The sequence below is a fragment of the Rana temporaria genome, chromosome 1 (assembly GCF_905171775.1).
Source record: "Rana temporaria chromosome 1, aRanTem1.1, whole genome shotgun sequence".
NCBI lineage: Eukaryota > Metazoa > Chordata > Amphibia > Anura > Ranidae > Rana > Rana temporaria.
In genome coordinates, this window is record NC_053489.1 from 75,949,935 (window position 1) to 75,970,263 (window position 20,329).

At 45.4% G+C, this 20,329-nt stretch overlaps 1 non-coding gene and 1 pseudogene across 1 annotated transcript; one reads left to right on the top strand and one right to left on the bottom strand.

Annotated features, from left to right (window-relative positions):
• Nucleotides 1-1,641: 1,641 nt before the first annotated feature.
• Nucleotides 1,642-1,796, bottom strand: LOC120925738 (annotated as a pseudogene).
• Nucleotides 1,797-18,948: 17,152 nt separating this feature from the next.
• LOC120925655 lies at nt 18,949-19,119 on the top strand. Its single transcript, XR_005746873.1, has one exon. It is a non-coding gene; the product is annotated as a U1 spliceosomal RNA (small nuclear RNA).
• The last annotated feature ends 1,210 nt before the right edge of the window (nt 19,120-20,329 follow it).

Below are 20,329 nucleotides of genomic sequence, written 5' to 3' on the forward strand. Positions count from 1 at the left end.
AGTTTATAGTCCCCAAAAACGCAGTTTCGTTTTTTTTTACCAAAGACATGTTGCAAAATACATTTTGGTTTAAAATGATAAAGATTAAATTTTACTGGATTTACAACAAAAAAGTAGAAATTAATGTTTTTTTTTCAAAAATGTCAGTCTTTTTTTGTCTTTTATAATGTTAAAACTAAAAACCCAGGAGTGATTAAATACTACCAAAACAAAGCTCTATTTGTGTGAAAAAAATAATTTAAATTTCATCTGGGTACAGCGTTGCATGAACGAGCAATGGCAATTTAAATTAGCACAGTGCTGAATAGCAAAAAAATACGCTGGTCGTGAAACTTTCCGGTGGTCAAGTGATTGAAACAATCTTTTTGCTGGACTTTGTAGCCAACTGTACACTCTTCTTTTAGAAAGGAATGTTTAGTATAGTGACAGGGTCACGTTAAAGCTCATTTACTGCTTGTTAAAGTGTCTGTAAACCTTTGATTTTGAGTTTTATCTATAGGTAGTGGAAATATCTCCTAAATGTGCACCGTTTAGGAGATATTTACCTTGTAGCGCGCCAATGATGTAATCGGCGCATACGCTGTGAAGAAACGGACCTCTGTGTTGTTTCTTCACTCACAAGTGTCGTGACTGACGCATGTGTGGGAGTGACGTCACGTGGCTCTGGCCAGTCATAGAGCCAGAGTCCCTGGCCCCGGAATGAAGAGGGGTGAAGATGGATGCGGCCACCAGCAGGGACCTCAGGGACATTGCGGTCTTCGTTTGCAGGTAAGTGGCAGATAAAGGCCTTGTATGCATTGCATACTAGCCCATTATGCTTTCACTTTGCAGGGGAACAAAGAGGAAGTAAAGCCCATCAGGGTTTACTTCCTCTTTAAGGATATGCTCATGCTTGACTGTCCATAGCCTGATCTCACTAAGCCTCACTATAGAGAACCTTTCCTGTAAAAAAGTATGGAGGCTGTGTCATGGAAAAAAAGGTTGTATGCAGAGCACATAGCCATTTTCCTTGTGCTAAATAAGTACACATATCGTCTTAATGATATAATGCATCTTAAGCTAAAAGTCCACTTATCATTCATTCGATTTCCCATAGTAAAGAGACATCACCAGACTGTTCTCCTCATCTCAGCATCCCTGCATGACTGACCAGAGCCCAGCCTGCCTCGATCCTTTTTATTTTTATTAAAATCCCAGCAGGAAGTGATATCACCACCACAAGAAGAAGTTAACAGGAAGTGATGTCACAGCATGTCAGCTTCACCCAGGAAGATGACCTTTACAGCAAAATTACCATTTAAGGATATCCTTCTAACAGGATGTGTTAAACAGCTAATACAATACAATACATGATAACCCTTCCAACGGGGTTATTTAAATACATACAACATGAATAATACAATAATGGCTAAAGTCTTATGGGTGTGTCTGGGCAGGGAAAGCGTGTTTGTATGGTTTTAACAAACAGATACATGGGATGGATCCAGGACAACAAGTGGCGAACGTGCTGAATTATTGTAGAAGGCCGCAGAAACACCTGAGAAAAGAAACAGCAGGGAAATAAAGAAACACGGCAAAGTATGTTTTTGTTGCTGCTTCTTTTTCTTCTTTCTTCAAATCTATCTTTTAACCAGGAATAATCAGGGGAAAGCGCAAACGCAGTCCCCCACTACCACAAATTATGCAGTCGAGTTTCTAACTGTGGTGGCAGTGTACTGACAGGGAGTAGAGAGAGATCACTATTACTGATCACTAGGAACAGCAGATCTCTCTCTCCTCCCCTGTCAGAACAGGGATCTGTCTGTTTACATTGACAGATCCCCATTCTGGCTCTCTGAGGAGTGACTGCAGGTGGCCGCAGGACATTCACATTGGCTCCTACCTCGTGCGTGTGCCCCCTATACCCCTTAAAGCAGCTGCCGTACAGCTACGACAATCTACTTCTTCCAGATATGATTTAAAATTATGGAAAGCAGTGAGTCAATATAACAGTCAGGTAAATTGTATATAAAAAAGGAGCACATCAATAGCACCTCCCTCTTTCCTCACAGCAAGACACTTACACATCCCTAATAGTTGAGGCAGACAGGCACAATAGACAATAGAATACAGGCACACCCCAAACCATCACAGCACAGTCCACAACACACAATATATACATTTTACAAGGTTCCAGTGTGGCTGTAAAGAGAGTCCAGCTGGTGCAGATCAGAATGGAGGGCCAGATTCACAAAAGAGATACGACGGCGTATCTCCTGATACGTCGTCGTATCTCTGTTTCTATCTATGCGACTGATTCATAGAATCAGTTACGCATAGATATCCATAAGATCCGACAGGTGTAATTGTTTTACACTGTCGGATCTTAGGAAGCAGTACCGCGGCCGCGGGGGAGTTCACGTCGTAAACCAGCGTTGGGTATGCAAATTAGCAGTTACGGCGGATCCACGACGGATTTTCGCGTTCGCTACGTCGTCCGTAGTCAAGTTTCCCGTCGCAAATTCCCGTCGAAATTTAAAAATGAACGTCGTTTGCGTAAGCCGTCCAGGAATACGGAATTACGCTACGCGCGTCGCCGTTTGAAAAAATGATGTCACTCCGCGCAAAGCACGGGAATTGTGAAATGGAGCATGCGCAGTAGGCCAGCGTAGGTTTTCATTGCAAGTTCTCTGTGAATCAGGCACTTGCGATGAAAACTTGCGGCGGTGTAACGTATCTACGATACGTTACGCCGCCGCAATTCTACGTGAATCTGGCCCGGAGTTCTCATTCACCCTGTGCCCCTATTAGAGACACAGGGTGATTTACACACAAGAGGTCCTGGGGAGTTCTCATTCACCCTGTGCCCCTATTAGAGACACAGGGTGATTTACACACAAGAGGTCCTGGGGAAGCTGGACAAGGAGCCTCCAGAACTCTCCAGGGCAAGCTGAGCCGCACAAACCCCCGACCCAAAGTCACTCCTGTCACAGTCACTTTCACACCAGCAGCCCGATTGGCTGCGCCTGTCAGTTTTTCAGCTGTACCCAATCAGACCACCCATTGATCTCTATGGGGCGGCAGTTACTCCCTGGGCATCCAATATGGTAAAATCAGCTAAAAATAGACGTATTAGAAATACGTTCGATAATCCGTCCAGCAGATCAGATCGGATGACAATTTGATGGAAATTAACATGCAGTTTGTTTCCATCAAAAATGCAAAAATTAAAAGCCAGTAGCTACACATACTGCAGCTGCTGACTTTTAGTAAAAGGCACTTACCTTTCCTGGAGTTCCGCGATGTTGGCACTGCAGCTGATGTTTCTATCAGCTGCTGGGTGCTACCGCCGCCACTGCGGGTAGGGGAACCCGGCAGTGTAGCATCACGGCTTCACGCCGGGTCCCTACTATGCATGCGTGAGGGACCGCAGTGCTCTACTACGGGCCAGGCGGTGGGGGGAAGGTTCCAGTGTGGCTGTAAAGAGAGTCCAGCTGGTGCAGATCAGAATGGAGGGCCAGATTCACAAAAGAGATACGACGGCGTATCTCCTGATACGTCGTCGTATCTCTGTTTCTATCTATGCGACTGATTCATAGAATCAGTTACGCATAGATATCCATAAGATCCGACAGGTGTAATTGTTTTACACTGTCGGATCTTAGGAAGCAGTACCGCGGCCGCGGGGGAGTTCACGTCGTAAACCAGCGTTGGGTATGCAAATTAGCAGTTACGGCGGATCCACGACGGATTTTCGCGTTCGCTACGTCGTCCGTAGTCAAGTTTCCCGTCGCAAATTCCCGTCGAAATTTAAAAATGAACGTCGTTTGCGTAAGCCGTCCAGGAATACGGAATTACGCTACGCGCGTCGCCGTTTGAAAAAATGATGTCACTCCGCGCAAAGCACGGGAATTGTGAAATGGAGCATGCGCAGTAGGCCAGCGTAGGTTTTCATTGCAAGTTCTCTGTGAATCAGGCACTTGCGATGAAAACTTGCGGCGGCGTAACGTATCTACGATACGTTACGCCGCCGCAATTCTACGTGAATCTGGCCCGGAGTTCTCATTCACCCTGTGCCCCTATTAGAGACACAGGGTGATTTACACACAAGAGGTCCTGGGGAAGCTGGACAAGGAGCCTCCAGAACTCTCCAGGGCAAGCTGAGCCGCACAAACCCCCGACCCAAAGTCACTCCTGTCACAGTCACTTTCACACCAGCAGCCCGATTGGCTGCGCCTGTCAGTTTTTCAGCTGTACCCAATCAGACCACCCATTGATCTCTATGGGGCGGCAGTTACTCCCTGGGCATCCAATATGGTAAAATCAGCTAAAAATAGACGTATTAGAAATACGTTCGATAATCCGTCCAGCAGATCAGATCGGATGACAATTTGATGGAAATTAACATGCAGTTTGTTTCCATCAAAAATGCAAAAATTAAAAGCCAGTAGCTACACATACTGCAGCTGCTGACTTTTAGTAAAAGGCACTTACCTTTCCTGGAGTTCCGCGATGTTGGCACTGCAGCTGATGTTTCTATCAGCTGCTGGGTGCTACCGCCGCCACTGCGGGTAGGGGAACCCGGCAGTGTAGCATCACGGCTTCACGCCGGGTCCCTACTATGCATGCGTGAGGGACCGCAGTGCTCTACTACGGGCCAGGCGGTGGGGGGAAGAAGGAGGAAGGAGCCGAGCTATGACAACATTTTCTGCAGCCTCCCGGATTCCCGGAAGTGGGGACAGGATACCTGTCGTAGACAAGTATCCGCCCCCCCCCCAAAAGGTGTAAAATTACTTTTGGGTGGAACTCCGCTTTAAAGGGACACTAAATGTTCAGTTTTTTTTTAAATAGCACCACTGTGCAGTTTGTTTTGCACAGAGTGGCCCCGAATGTCCTTTTCTGGGGTCCCATGGCGGCTGTCTCGGCTCCTCCCCACAAGAGCTAACCCCCTCTGGAAAGCTCTCTCCTGAGGGGGATACCTTATGTGCGCGCTCCCGTGTTATACACTTTGTGTGCATAGACGCCGGGTGTATGACTCGGCCCCGCCCCCTAGCGGCTGCGTCACTGGTTTTGATCGACAGCAGAGGGAGCCAATGGCTACGCTGCTATCAGTCTTGATGGAGAGAATGACACGGGATCGCACCCACGGAGATTCCGGGCTCAGGTAAGTCAAATGGGGGCTCGGTGGGGCCGGAGAGTGCATTAAGGTAAAAAAACACAAAGCTTACAACCCCTTTAAGATTCCATCTTTTATCTATTGCTGAAGTCTTTTATTAGTCACTGTCACAAATTTTACAAAACTGTCTCCAGTGTTACGTGATTAATTTAATTGTTTCAACAAAACATCCTGTGATTTCTCTGCCACAAAATGAGTACATTATCTGTCTTTCCAAGCTCAATAAAAAGGTTCTAAGAATAGATATAATTAGCATAGCACAGTTGTTGCCGAAAATATTTTGAATGCATTTTATTCTCTCTCAAATTCCAATCTTTTTATACACTTTTTCACGCCTGATGGTAGGATTAGTTTATAGGAGTGCTTATCCCAACAGTACTTTCTTTGATTAATTCTAGACTTAAAATAGACTTATAACACTGCAATATAATATTGAGGAAAAAATATCCAATGCACAAAATATTACCCTCCATGAAATGGTAGCTAAAAAAGCAACACATATTAGGGATGAGCTTTATGTTCGAGTCGAACAATTTGGGGTGTTCGCGGCAAATTCGAAAAAGCCGCGGAACACCGTTTAAAGTCTATGGGAGAAATCAAAAATGTTAATTTCAAAGGTTAATATGCAAGTTATTGCCATAAAAAGTGTTTGGGGACATGGGTCCTGCCCCAGGTGACATGTATCAATGCAAAAAAAGTTTTAAAAACTGGATTTTTTTTCAGAAGCAGTGATTTTAATAATGCTTAAAGTGAAACAATAAAAGTGAAATATTGCTTTAGATTTCGTACCTGGGGGGGGGGGGAGGTGGGGGTGTGTATAGTATGCCTGTAAAGTAGCGCATGATGTCTCCCGTGTTTAGAACCATCCCTGCACAAAATGTAATTTCTAAAGAAAAAAATAAGTCATTTAAAACTACTCGCAGCTGTAACGGGAGTCACTTTAGGGGCACAGGGTGAATGAGAAACCCACTATGGTCTGTGCTAGTCACATTTAATGCGGTCAGATATTGTATACAGGGAGTGCAGAATTATTAGGCAAATTAGTATTTTGACCACATCATCCTCTTTATGCATGTTGTCTTACTCCAAGCTGTATAGGCTCGAAAGCCTACTACCAATTAAGCATATTAGGTGATGTGCATCTCTGTAATGAGAAGGGGTGTGGTCTAATGACATCAACACCCTATATCAGGTGTGCATAATTATTAGTCAACTTCCTTTCCTTTGGCAAAATGGGTCAAAAGAAGGACTTGACAGGCTCAGAAAAGTCAAAAATAGTGAGATATCTTGCAGAGGGATGCAGCACTCTTAAAATTGCAAAGCTTCTGAAGCGTGATCATCGAACAATCAAGCGTTTCCTTCAAAATAGTCAACAGGGTCGCAAGAAGCGTGTGGAAAAACCAAGGTGCAAAATAACTGCCCATGAACTGAGAAAAGTCAAGCGTGCAGCTGCCAAGATGCCACTTGCCACCAGTTTGGCCATATTTCAGAGCTGCAACATCACTGGAGTGCCCAAAAGCACAAGGTGTGCAATACTCAGAGACATGGCCAAGGTAAGAAAGGCTGAAAGACGATGACCACTGAACAAGACACACAAGCTGAAACGTCAAGACTGGGCCAAGAAATATCTCAAGACTGATTTTTCTAAGGTTTTATGGACTGATGAAATGAGAGTGAGTCTTGATGGGCCAGATGGATGGGCCTGTGGCTGGATTGGTAAAGGGCAGAGAGCTCCAGTCCGACTCATACGCCAGCAAGGTGGAGGTGGAGTACTGGTTTGGGCTGGTATCATCAAAGATGAGCTTGTGGGGCCTTTTCGGGTTGAGGATGGAGTCAAGCTCAACTCCCAGTCCTACTGCCAGTTTCTGGAAGACACCTTCTTCAAGCAGTGGTACAGGAAGAAGTCTGCATCCTTCAAGAAAAACATGATTTTCATGCAGGACAATGCTCCATCACACGCGTCCAAGTACTCCACAGCGTGGCTGGCAAGAAAGGGTATAAAAGAAGAAAAACTAATGACATGGCCTCCTTGTTCACCTGATCTGAACCCCATTGAGAACCTGTGGTCCATCATCAAATGTGAGATTTACAAGGAGGGGAAACAGTACACCTCTCTGAACCGTGTCTGGGAGGCTGCGGTTGCTGCTGCACGCAATGTTGATGGTGAACAGATCAAAACACTGACAGAATCCATGGATGTCAGGCTTTTGAGTGTCCTTGCAAAGAAAGGTGGCTATATTGGTCACTGATTTGTTTTTGAATGTCAGAAATGTATATTTGTGAATGTTGAGATGTTATATTGGTTTCACTGGTAAAAATAAATAATTGAAATGGGTATATATATTTTTTTTGTTAAGTTGCCTAATAATTATGCACAGTAATAGTCACCTGCACACACAGATATCCCCCTAAAATAGCTAAAACTAAAAACAAACTAAAAACTACTTCCAAAAATATTCAGCTTTGATATTAATGAGTTTTTTGGGTTCATTGAGAACATGGTTGTTGTTCAATAATAAAATGAATCCTCAAAAATACAACTTGCCTAATAATTCTGCACTCCCTGTATATATTGTGTGTTGGCTGATGTGTACTAGTAAGCTTGCTGTGATGAAAGGGGTGGGGTGTGATTGCATCCTATTGTCTATTGTGGTAATTAAGTCTGCTACTGTGGTGATGTGAATTGGAGCTTGGTAGACAGTCTGGATACCTATTATGGGATGTTTAAGTGTATTGCTGTGAGGAAAGGGGGGGGGATCACTCCAGCAACCCCCCCCCCTGCTAAGACTGTTTACTGAAGGAGAAGTTTGAACACACCTGACCTGTATCACCATTGTCATTGGACAATTTAACCCACCCTGTTTTCCAAGGGTGGGAGGGATGTATTTTGAAGAGAAATGTGTTACCATGTGTTTGCAATAAAGATTCATTCCCTGTTTTGAACCTCAAACAGAGCTGTGTGTCTCGTTTCTGGGGGAATTCTTATGGGTCGTGTTCGTTTGCCTGATTGTGGAGTGTCGATAAGCTGTCATGGGTGGAATGGAATATCGTAAACGGATTTAACCCCTGTCCCATTTGGGGTTCCGTTACAATTGTTGGCAAGCAGTGGAATGATTCCCATCGCCAGAAGAACAGCTACAAGCAGAATCCGGGGGAAGAGGTGTTGCAGGTGTTCCCGCTGGAGGACTTCTTTGACAAACTGTCCTGGGAAGTCAGAGAGTGGGTTCCGGGACAAAAACCCTTTCTCCTTGTCTGAAGCAGCTCGCTTGGCGGACGAATACACAGACGCCCGCAAACTGGATAACTCTGTGGTCAAGACAACAGCTCTGGTGGATTATCGATCGGCGGCACCCCCTCCGGCTATTGCCTACAAACCCCAGTCGGACCGCCCTACAGCACCACCTCCAGCAGCCACTTATCCTCAGCAGTCCAGGCTTAACTCCCAGAACTACTCACAGCCCATCAGGTGTTTCGGGTGTAAACAGCTAGGACACAAAAAGCTAGACTGTCTATTGAATCCACCCAGACAGTCACAGTCATGGAGACAGCCAGAAAGGGGGAACCCCCACACATCAATACGTGCGGCCCACTGCGTTGAGGAGGAAGAACATTGGGGCGTCCTGCACGAGGCAGATCCGATACAAGCAGCTAACCAGGACAACAGGCAGCAACACAGGCAGACTGTCTGGGTCAATGGAAAGGTAGCCAATAGGCTACGTGATACTGGGGTCACCATGACCCTGCTACAGAAGAAACTCATCCCAGAGAGCCAGCACACCGGAGACACTGTAGCCGTAAGAGTGGCGGGAGGCACCATCTTCCGACTACCCGTTCCCGGGTTCACCTGAATTGGGGGGTTGTTTCAGGACATGTGAATGTGGGGGTGATAAAGGATTTTCCAGCGCATGTACTACTGGGGAATGATTTGGCCCCCCTTGTTTCTGCTTACGCCCCGATGTGCCCCGCTGAAACCCACACAGTGACTACCTGTGCCCAGACCCGTGCTGCTGGAACCAACCCGCTTGCTGCTGAGACCCGGGTAAGACTATCTCCCCCGACAGGTACCATAGATCAGGCACAATATCACAGTCTAAAATGGGAATGTGACAAGTTGGCCAGTGAGAAATCGGAGATGCAACGACACTACGTCATGTATTATGAGATGTCCCATGGAATTTGCGCCCAGGTTGTGCCTTATCTCTCCCAAGAGCATCAGCAACAGGTTTTGGGAGCCATTGAGAGAGCAAAGCAAGTGACTGTTCCAGAACTGAATTCCATTATTCACCTTCACCATCAGCTACCGACCCGGTAAGCAAAATGGCAATGTGGATGGGTTATCCCGGCAAACAGACGTCATCCCGGCCTCCTAGTTCCGGACATCCCCAAGTTGACCTGAGAAGGATCAAGCCGGGTCTGCCAGAGTGTCCCACAAGGAGGGAGCCATGTAACTGGAGTCACTTTAGGGGCACAGGGTGAATGAGAACCCCACTATGGTCTGTGCTAGTCACATTTAATGCGGTCAGATATTGAATATATTGTATATATATTGTGTGTTGGCTGATGTGTACTAGTAAGCTTGCTGTGATGAAAGGGGTGGGGTGTGATTGCATCCTGTTGTCTATTGTGGTAATTAAGTCTGCTACTGTGGTGATGTGGATTGGAGCTTGGTAGACAGTCTGGATACCTATTATGGAATGTTTAAGTGTCTTGCTGTGAGGAAAGGGGGGGGAATCACTCCAGCAACCCCCCCTGCTAAGACTGTTTACTGAAGGAGAAGTTTGAACACACCTGACCTGTATCACCATTGTCATTGGACAATTTAACCCACCCTGTTTCCAAAGGGTGGGAGGGATGTATTTTGAAGAGAAATGTGTTACCATGTGTTTGCAATAAAGATTCATTCCCTGTTTTGAACCTCAAACAGAGCTGTGTGTCTCGTTTCTGGGGGAATTCTTATGGGTCGTGTTCGTTTGCCTGATTGTGGAGTGTCGATAAGCTGTCTTGGGTAGAATGGAATATCGTAAACAGATTTAACCCCTGTCCCATTTGGTGTTCCGTTACAGCAGCTATTTATGAATTGTCGGGTCCCGGTAATACAGATTAAAGTCATTGAAAAAAGCGGCAAACCAAAAAATAAATAAAATAAAAAATAAAACAAAAAGCCCTTCAGGTCTGGTATGGATTTTAAAGGGAACCCCACACCAAAATGTAAAAAAAATGGCATGGGTTTCCCCCAAAAATCCATACCAGACCCTTATCCAAGCACGCAACCTGGCAGACCGCAGAAAAAGACGAGAGAGCGCCCCGCCCCCTCCTTAACAGTACTAGGCCACACGCCCTCAACATGGGGAGGATGTCCCCATGTTGATGGGGACAAGGGCCACATCCCCACAACCCTTTCCCGGTGGTTGTGGGGGTCTGCGAGCGGGGGGCTTATCGAAATCTGGAAGCCCCTTTTAACAAAGGGGAACTCCAGATCCCGCCCCCCCATGTGAATTGGTAACGGGGTACATTGTACCCCAACCATTTTGCAAAGAAAGTGTAATTTTTTAAAAAAAACACACAGACACAGCTGGACAAGACCTTTATTTAAAAAATAAGATATATATGAATTCCAGCGATGTAATCCCATCTCTCGATGTCCAACGATAATCCATTCTCCAGTGACGCTGCAGTCTCCACGAAACCCCCATGACTCGTAAGAGGGGCGGGGTCACCGTCCACGTCATTAAGTATCCCCCAGCCGCAATCTAAGCTGATCTGCCATACATGTAAAGATTTGTCTTGGGTGCAACTGCCTATTGTGAATACAATCAAAATACAGTGGCCCAGATTCACGTAGAGCGGCGTATCTTTGAGCGGGCGCAGCGCATCTCATATGCGCTACGCCGACGTAACATAGAGAGGCAAGAACAGTTTTAACAAAGCACTGGCTCCCTAAGTTACGGTGGCGTAGCGTAAATGGGCCGGCGTAAGCCCGCCTAATTCAAAGTAGGCAGGTAGTGGGCGTAATGTATTACAATGAAGCGTGACCCCATGTAAATGAAGGGCCGAACGAACGGTGCATGCGCTCCGCTTTAAACCTAACCTACGCCCAGCCCCATTCACGTACGACTTACGCAAACGACGTAAAATCCGACGGCTGTTTCGACGTCCATACCCTAACATGACTTACCCCTGCTTTATGTGGGTTACCTTTACGCCAGACGTACGCCTTACGTAAACAGCGTAGACTACTGCGATGGGCATAAGTACGTTTGTGAATCGGTGTATCTAGGTCATTTACATATTCGACGCGTAAATCAATTGAAGCGGCCAGCCTAAATATGCGCCCAAGATACGACGGCGTAGGAGACTTACGTTGGTCGTATGAAGCCCAAATTCAGCCGTGGACTTACGCGGCGTATCAGAAGATACGTTGGCGTAAGTCCTTTCTGAATCCCGGCCTGTATTTCTATCTCCAATCACCTCACACTCTCACCACATAAATGTTTTCCATTAATTCAATTTAAATTCCAGGCAACAAGAAAAATAAATCAGTATACAGGAGTGTTGCTTGGTGGCACGTTTGCAGGGGGTGGCACGTTTGCAGATGGGGGTTCTTTCTCAAGGTGGGGGTATTTCTATAAGTGGGAGCACTTCTGACTCTGCACTTTAGCAAATGCACAAAGCAACACAAGAAAACACCTTGAAAATACCATACAGGTGACCTTGTTTACACTTTTATCTCTTCCTTCCCCTTCTCCGTCTACCACTCCTTCTGACAGCTGTGTCTTCTATCCTTAAACTAACTCTCCTGTACACCTCTCCTCCACCCCACACCTTATATATAACTATCCTCTCCCTATTACTGCGCTCACCAACTCTGGTTAATTCTAAATCCACACGCCCAATACTCCAAAACACTGGGGCATGTCCCTTCATATAAATCCCACAATACCACCATCACCCTCCTGCTTCTCCTATCCTCCGGTGATGTATCCCCAAACCTTGGGCCTCCTTCCTCTAACTGTACTCAACATACCCATTACCCTACACCCTCTCGCTGCAGCTGCAATACACACAATCTAGTTCCCACTTCTCTTCTTCCCAAGACCAGACTCCCTTTCTCTTGCTTGCTGCAGGGCACTCGGCAGGAAGGAGGGGCAAGAAGCATGGGCAAGGGACCTCAGAAGAGGAGGATCTGGGCTGATTTGTGCAAAAACACTGCACACAGCAGGTAAGTATAACATCTTTGTTATTTTTATAGAAAAAAAAAAGAGACTTTAGCATCACTTATCCATATGACTGCCTCTAGCTGCACAAATAATTTCCTTTAAAGTGGATGTAAACCCGGTTCATGAAATCTGAGCTGAGCACATATATATGCAGTGTTTTCTTATCTCTCTCCAAAGCATTAAGTCCTGTGTGTTTCTGCTGTTTCGTTGCTCTGTTATCAGCATGATAACTTCTGACAAGTTCTCCATTAACCAAGATAAAACCAGCCTGAAATTTGTGTCGTGGAGGTTGCTATAAATTAATTAGCAGAGAGTTTGTCTTGTCACAGCACAGCTCTGCACATTCCTTCCTTCCTCTGCCTATGTGGAGGAGGGCCTTTCCTTAAATCAGCTGTCACACAGTGTATGCCAAGAATCCACTCCTACTACTGAATGAGGAAGTAAAAATTCCAACCCGATGTTAGAATTCTAAAGAATATAGAAAGCTGAAGACAGCAGATATACATGTAAAATTTATGTAGGGAGATTTGTTTCTTCTCTGTGTATCATCTGAGGCTGTTCACTTCACTGGGTATAGGAGAGGGTTCACATCCACTTTAAGGCCGTGTTCACATATGTGCGACCGCGGTTCACAGCATGGGGTCCGGTGCGTTCTGGTTTACTGGTTCAGGTGCGATAAAGGTCTGAATTTTTGCCTGAATTCGTACCTGAACCAGACCCAAAGACGCACAGGACCCTTCTGCAAACTGGACTGCCACCACCCCGGACCTGTGTAAACCGGCTCTATTGAAAGCTGGTCACACTCGCCTCTCGTGCAAATTGGATGCTGAGCTGTGTGTCAGAAGGCTTTTATCCACGCAAATCCCTACCACCTCTGCAGTGTTTGGGTGCTGTCAACAGTTGGCAAAGTTTATACAATGCAGAGGAACATTTCAGAAGTAACGCTTCTTTCATGTTTGCTTTTGAACCATTTGACTTGATAAAAATAAAGAAACCCGCTAGAATCTTTTGGATTGCATCCAGTCCTACATAACAGTGACATTCCAGGTACAACTATTTGAAGCATTCCTTTTATTACATTGACGTTGGGTTGAGTTGCTTGTTTTTCTTCTGAAAGCATTAAGGGTAAAAAAGATTGCAAGTGAACAAAAGCATTTAAATAACAGGATACTGTTGGTGAGAAATACCCCGACCTTCCTGTAAATTCACGTCACTGGATCCTCAGGAGACAAAGGTGCGTGAACTACTTGGTAAATAATTAGGATTTAATAGGAGACCTTGCAACATTGTTTACAACAGAAATTAATTGTTCCGTGAGGAGCAAATAAGCAAATAATAGAAACACATATCAATACAATCAGGAAATGATGTAATGTCTGAGCTGGTTACTGAAAATTTACTTTTCCAGTGGTTCAGATTCTGTTGCCATATTTTGACTTCTGCAGAAAGTTTTTGTAGTATTTGCATCTTTTTTGATGTCGCAATGAAGCTGGGAGCATACAGGAAACATTTTTTCTTCACGACCTTAAGCTTGACATGGCATTTAGGTCACTGCATTATGGGTACGCAGCGATGTTACGTTCCATCAACAATGACCAACAAAGGAATTAACAGGGCTGTTTTCTTAAAATCAGAAGTTTAACTATTTTGCAAATAACTACCCTGCCAAGCTAGCAAGAAGCCAATAATTTAAAGTTTCAATTTTGCTTAAATGCAAACAACCTGATGTGGTTGCTAGTGCTTATAATAACCTAGAACATTCTGGTGACCAATGAATTGACACACATATATATCTTTAAACCCTGATCACACTGGTACGACTTATCATGTGATTTGATTCAAATCGCATGACAAGTCGCACCCTTTTGTCCGCAATGAAAGCTGTCAAACCGGTGCGACTTCGATGGATTGCATCAGAGAATACAATAAGGTATAAATCTTCTGTGTTTAGAACTACTTTAACACTATCACAAAATAAGAATGCTCCTAAGCTTCAATTTCAGTTCTGACTGAGTACTGGGGGGACCATCCATGGTACATTCAGACTCTGCGTATTCATTTATGCTACTATAGTCTCTTTAATATACAGTATCTCACAAAAGTGAGTACACCCCAAGGGCGGATCCAGAGTCTAGTCTTGGGAGGGGCACTGCCAGAAAATAAGGTGTTGCTTACAAAACTCAATTAGGTGTCCGGTGTGTCCCCTGCAATGTTGCAGTACCGCTAAAAAATCAATGATCGCCGCCATTACTAGTAAAAAATATTTAAATATAAATACCATAAATCTATCCCATAGTTTGTAGACGATTGTCAGGGACTGCAGACATGGTACAAGAGATGGTCAGAGACTGCAGACGTGGTACAAGAGATGGTCAGAGACTGCAGACGTGGTACAAGAGATGGTCAGAGAATGCAGACATGATACAGGAGATTGTCAGAGACTGCAGACGTGGTACAAGGGATGGTCAGAGACTGCAGACATGGTACAAGAGATGGTCAGAGACTGTAGACATGGTACAAGAGATGGTCAGAGACTGCAGACATGGTACAAGGGATGGTCAGAGACTGCAGACATGGTACAAGAGATGGTCAGAGACTGCAGACATGGTACAAGAGATGGTCAGAGACTGGAGACATGGTACAAGGGATGGTCAGAGACTGCAGACATGGTATAAGAGATGGTCAGAGACTGCAGACATGGTACAAGTGATTTTTAGAGACTGCAGACGTGGTACAAGGGATGGTCATGTTACAAGGGATGGTCAGACTGGAGACATGGTACAAGAGATGGTCAGAGACTGAACACATGGTACAAGAGATCAATGCAGCCTCATCAGTGCCCATCATTGCAGCCTCACTGTACATATGAATGCAGCCCCACTGTATATATGAACGCAGCCCCACTTTTGTATATTAATGCAGTCCCACTTTTGTAATTAAATGCAGCCCCACTTTTGTATATAAATGCAGTCCCACTTTTGTATATACATTCAGTCCCACTTGTGTATATAAATGCAGCCCCACTTATGTATATAAATGCAGTCCCACTTTTGTATATAAATTCAGTCCCACTTTTGTATATAAATGCAGTCCCACTTTTGTATATACATTCAGTCCCACTGTATATATAAATTCAGTCCCACTTTTGTATATAAATGCAGTCCCACTTTTGTATATAAATTCAGTCCCACTTTTGTATATAAATGCAGCCCCACTTTTGTATATTAATGCAGCCCCACTTTGTATATTAATGCAGCCCCACTTTGTATATGAATGCAGCCCCACTTGTATATTAATGCAGCCCCACTTTTGTATATTAATGCAGCCCCACTTTTGTATATTAATGCAGCCCCACTTTTGTCTATGAATGCAGTCCCACTTTGTCTATGAATACAGTCCCACATTTGTCTATATATGCAGTCCCACTTTTGTATATGAATGCAGTCCTACTTTTGTCTATGAATGCAGTCCCACTTTTGTATATTAATGCAGCCCCACTTTTGTATATGAATGCAGCCCCACTTTTGTATATTAATGCAGCCCCACTTTTGTCTACGAATGCAGTCCCACTTTGTCTATGAATGAATGAAAACGTATATAGCGCAACACATGCGAACTTAATCGCCTCTGGGCGCTTCTATGAATGCAGCCCCACGTTGTATATGAATGCAGCCCCACTTTGTATATGAATGCAGCCCCACTTTGTATATGAATGCAGCCCCACTTTGTATATTAATGCAGCCCCCACTTTGTATGTTAATGCAGCCCCACTTTGTATATGAATGCAGCCCCACTTTGTATATTAATGCAGCCCCACTTTGTATATGAATGCAGCCCAACTTTTGTATATGAATGAAGCCCCACTGTGCATGGCACTCACCATGGCATTGCCTCAATCACACACAGCAGGTATCTCCTCTGACATGTGTCATGGAACAAACAGGAGCTGTAGGTCTGTGTTCGGCAGGGCAGTGTGCTCTAGCAAGGTCCCCCCTAGACGGGCTTGTGTGATAGACAAAACACTGATTCAATCAGTGTTCCATCTCCATCTACTATCACACAAGCAGGCCTAGCACAGGCAGCACAGCCAAACACAGACCCAGCTCTCACACACAGCGAGAGATGCCCGGTGTCATACACGCAGGAGAGAGGGGAGCGCTGCAGTCAGCTACAGCTCAAAGCAGCCTTAGAACAGGCAGTCTACCGGGCTGGGCCAGTCTAGCCCTGGTGATGAGAGAGAGTGAGAGACTCGGCAGCGGCAGCTGCAGGCACCGCAAAGCAATTAAAAAAAAAAAAGATAAAAGGTTATTTACATATCTAGCTTGGACATGTTTATCATATGTTATGTTTATCATAATATGAGGTGATCCACAGTTCATTGTATATTACCAGGATGTGTTATGTGGGCGAGGGGTGGGTTTCTCACTTTTTATACTGTGGATCACCTCATATTATGATAAACATAACATAACATATGATAAACATGTCCAAGCTAGATATGTAAATAACCTGTCACTCACAGCAAGGAGAGAGGAAAGGACTTTTTATTTAGACAGGTTTATATCTGTAAGTCTGTTAATTTTCACTGAACAATAAAAGAGGATTGCTCAGAACTGGATTAACTCTGTGTGGCAAGACTGGGCACAGATGATAGGAAATCTTATACTCTACATTGTTTATATCCACTTTAACCATCTTGGGCATGGAGTTCACCATAGCTTCACAGGTTGCCACTGGAGTCCTCTTCCACTCCTCCATGATGATATCACAGAGCTGGTGGATGTTAGATACCTTGTGCTCCGCCACCTTCCATTTGAGAATGCCCCACAAATGCTCAATAGAGTTTAGGTCTGCTTGGCCAGTCCATCACCTTTACCCTTAGCTTCTTTACCAAGGCAGTGGTCATCTTGGAGGTGTGTTTGGGGTAGTTATCATGTTGGAATACTGCCCTGCGGCCCAGTCTCACTTTTGTGAGATACTGTATTTACTGTACTTACAGGATAATTTACTGAAACAGTCCACCAAAAGAATAATTTGAGTTTTGGGTGGGTGCTGCAGAATCAAACCACCTAATGATATAATGCTTTTTACGTTCCCTGGTGCTAGTGCAAATTATGGTCAAGAGTGCTTAAAGTCGAGCTCCAAAAGGGGAAGCTCTGCTTGCTTGCCTGCCTCCTCCCCCCTCCACTGCCACATTTTGCACCTTTTGTGCGGGAGCAGGTACCTGGTTTTGACAGTGAATAACAGCTTGCTGGGTGGTCTCCCCTTTGTAGTCCAAGTGGATCTTTTGACTTCAGGCAGCTCAGCAGGATCTGGTGGGGGTTCTTCATATAGGCAATGTGAGTTCCACCTCCTGCAAAGGTTCGTTTGGTCAACCTTTTTTCCTGGTTTGCTTGACATAAGCAAACCATGAGCGCGCATGCGCCGATCGTTAGGTGCGTCATTTACGTGGGGGTCACAATTCATTACCATACAACACGCCCCCTACCAGCCTAGTTTGAATTAGGCGGGCTTTTGCCGGCCCATTTACACTACGCCGCCGTAACTTAGGGCGCAAGTTCTTTGTGAATACGGTACTCGCCTCTCTAAGTTACTATCTAGGATACGCTACGCCCGCACAAAGATACGCCCTCCTATGTGAATCTGGCCCCATATTGGCTTGCTGGTATGTGATGATGAGCCTGTATAGGTGATCATCCAGTTTTCCTTTTGTGAGGAATCGCTTATAATTGTCAATTGTGCCTTCATCACCCTGGAACATAAAGCAGAACTTCAGTAATTTTTTCAACTTTCCATCTATTAAATCTTCTGCCCTTGTTGTTTTAACTTTGGATAGAAAAACATTTTTTTCTGTCAGTAAATACCTTATACAGCCCACTTCCTGTTTTGCACAGCTCTCTCTCTCACTCTTGTCAGAGTTTGCCAGAAAGAGAGGGGGGATGAGTCATAAGAGGGCCAATGAGAGCTGCAAAGCTGGAGGTTTGCCTCTGTGTGTTCGGGGAAAATCCAGGAAGTGAACAGGCAGCAGCTTCAGCTGTCTACAGTTAAAATGGACTCGGAGGGAGATTTTTGCAGCATATTTAGCAAGTACAGAATCACACTATATATAAAATAATATGCAAAGTGGTTGGAGGGAAGCTTCAGAATGGCAAAGATGTTTTTATTACAAATTATGTGAGCAGACTGCAGTTCCTCTTTAACTATGAGACCGTTGTTTGCAAGACTTTTCATTGCTAGAAGGCTGCCTTCTAGTTCTGGAACATACAGCACTTTTTTTTTCAAGGATACTTTGCTTGCCTCCTTGTGGTGTAATGCAGTTCAGGAAGCCCTGGCATTTACCTTCTGAGGTGTAGCTTTTTGAACTGTAATCAATGTTTGTGAAGAAGGTCTCATTGCTAGTAATGTGGCTTGTCGCTCCTGAGTCTATGCACCAGCTGCATGGCTTGCCCCTCTGTGTCACTTTAAAGGTGCCACTCCATGATGTGTCTGCAGTTTCCTTTGTGATTGCTTTGACCCTTTCTTTTGTGGATAGCTGTATCTTTCACTGCTCGGCTTTGCAGATAGAACAGTCCCTTTTTACATACCTGGCAGGGGAGACACCATGATCATGAAGGTGGTTCTCCCAGGGCGAGGCTCGGCCATTGCACTCTGGCCGTGCTGATTGTGGTTTCTTCCCTGCCGCTTCTCAGACTTTTGGCTAAGATCAAGTGTAGTATCTGTTCTTATCAGTTGTCAGAGGAGTGCTGAAGCACCTCCATTGGGAGGGTGGATGCAATCCAATCACGTCATTGCACCTGGAAGGATGGTTTCAGCAGTGACTATGCCGTGCTGCCCGACAGATACTGGGGGCCGGCCCATGGTCGGGTCTGAGCCATCTCGAAGGGTGCTCCTGGTGAGGATGGGTGCTGCACTGGTCTGGTCTTTTTGCCGAGTTCTAGTCTGGCCTTCTGGCTGGCTGGTGTAAGTGCTATCTTTGTCAGCGATCCGGTTGGAGGAGCTGGTAATGCCCTGGGATAAGACGGGGTAGGACCATGCAAATCCGCCGGGTTGACGGAGGGTCTGGAAGGGCTAGTATTGGTGGAGGCTGCTACCTTAGAGACAGTTCTCCCTAAGAAAACCTTGAAGGGCTCTCTGGCTGGCAGGGGTGGAGGGCTGCACTGGCCCGTTGGGGGTTGGATATGGAATGAAAAGCCTATGGTGCATGTGCCCCTGGAGTGGCAGTCCAGGGGTGTCTGAGAATCACTGTGTGTGAGGGACACTTTGATTTAAGGATACCATGGTCACTGCACCAGCTACACGTTTTTTTTTAGCACCTGCCTCCCGGTTCGGGCCTTTTGGCTAGGACCGGAGGAATTTTTTATTCCTGGCCGGAGGGCCTGGTCATTGTTGAACACAATGACCACTTCTTTCACTCTCCTCTTCACTATCCCTTTCCCCCACTTTATTTAATATATTGCCTATGTTTTATCACGTTTTTGTCTTTTTTTGTTTGTGCACTTTTTGTCTCACTGTGTGATCAGTAGGGTGCCGGTCCTCAGGCCAGCCCTGAATGTTTCGGGAGTGGGTGGACATGGCCTTCTGGCTTAGTTCGCCTGCTCTCATGGGGTCTCCCTTCGGGGGAGCCCCACCTAGTACTGGGAGGGTTCTGTTTCGGGGGTTCTGTTTCGGCAGTCCCTCCGAGGAAGTTGGGTCCGTGTCGGCTTCGGTTGCTCGGACCACAGTACCTCAGTTCCTGTCTGGAGCCTAACGCCCCAGGGGATCAGGGTTTTGGGTCCTTTCTTCACAGGAGGACCACTTGACGTCGCACCCGTCTGCACGTTTTTGTGAACACTCTTTATGTGTATGCACATTTTTCTGCACCGGGTGGAGTTTTTTGGGTGTGTTCACACAGTCCCTTTTCAAGTGATTTGCGCAGTGGGAGTATCGTAGCCAATGAGGTTCAACTGAGGCGTGAGTA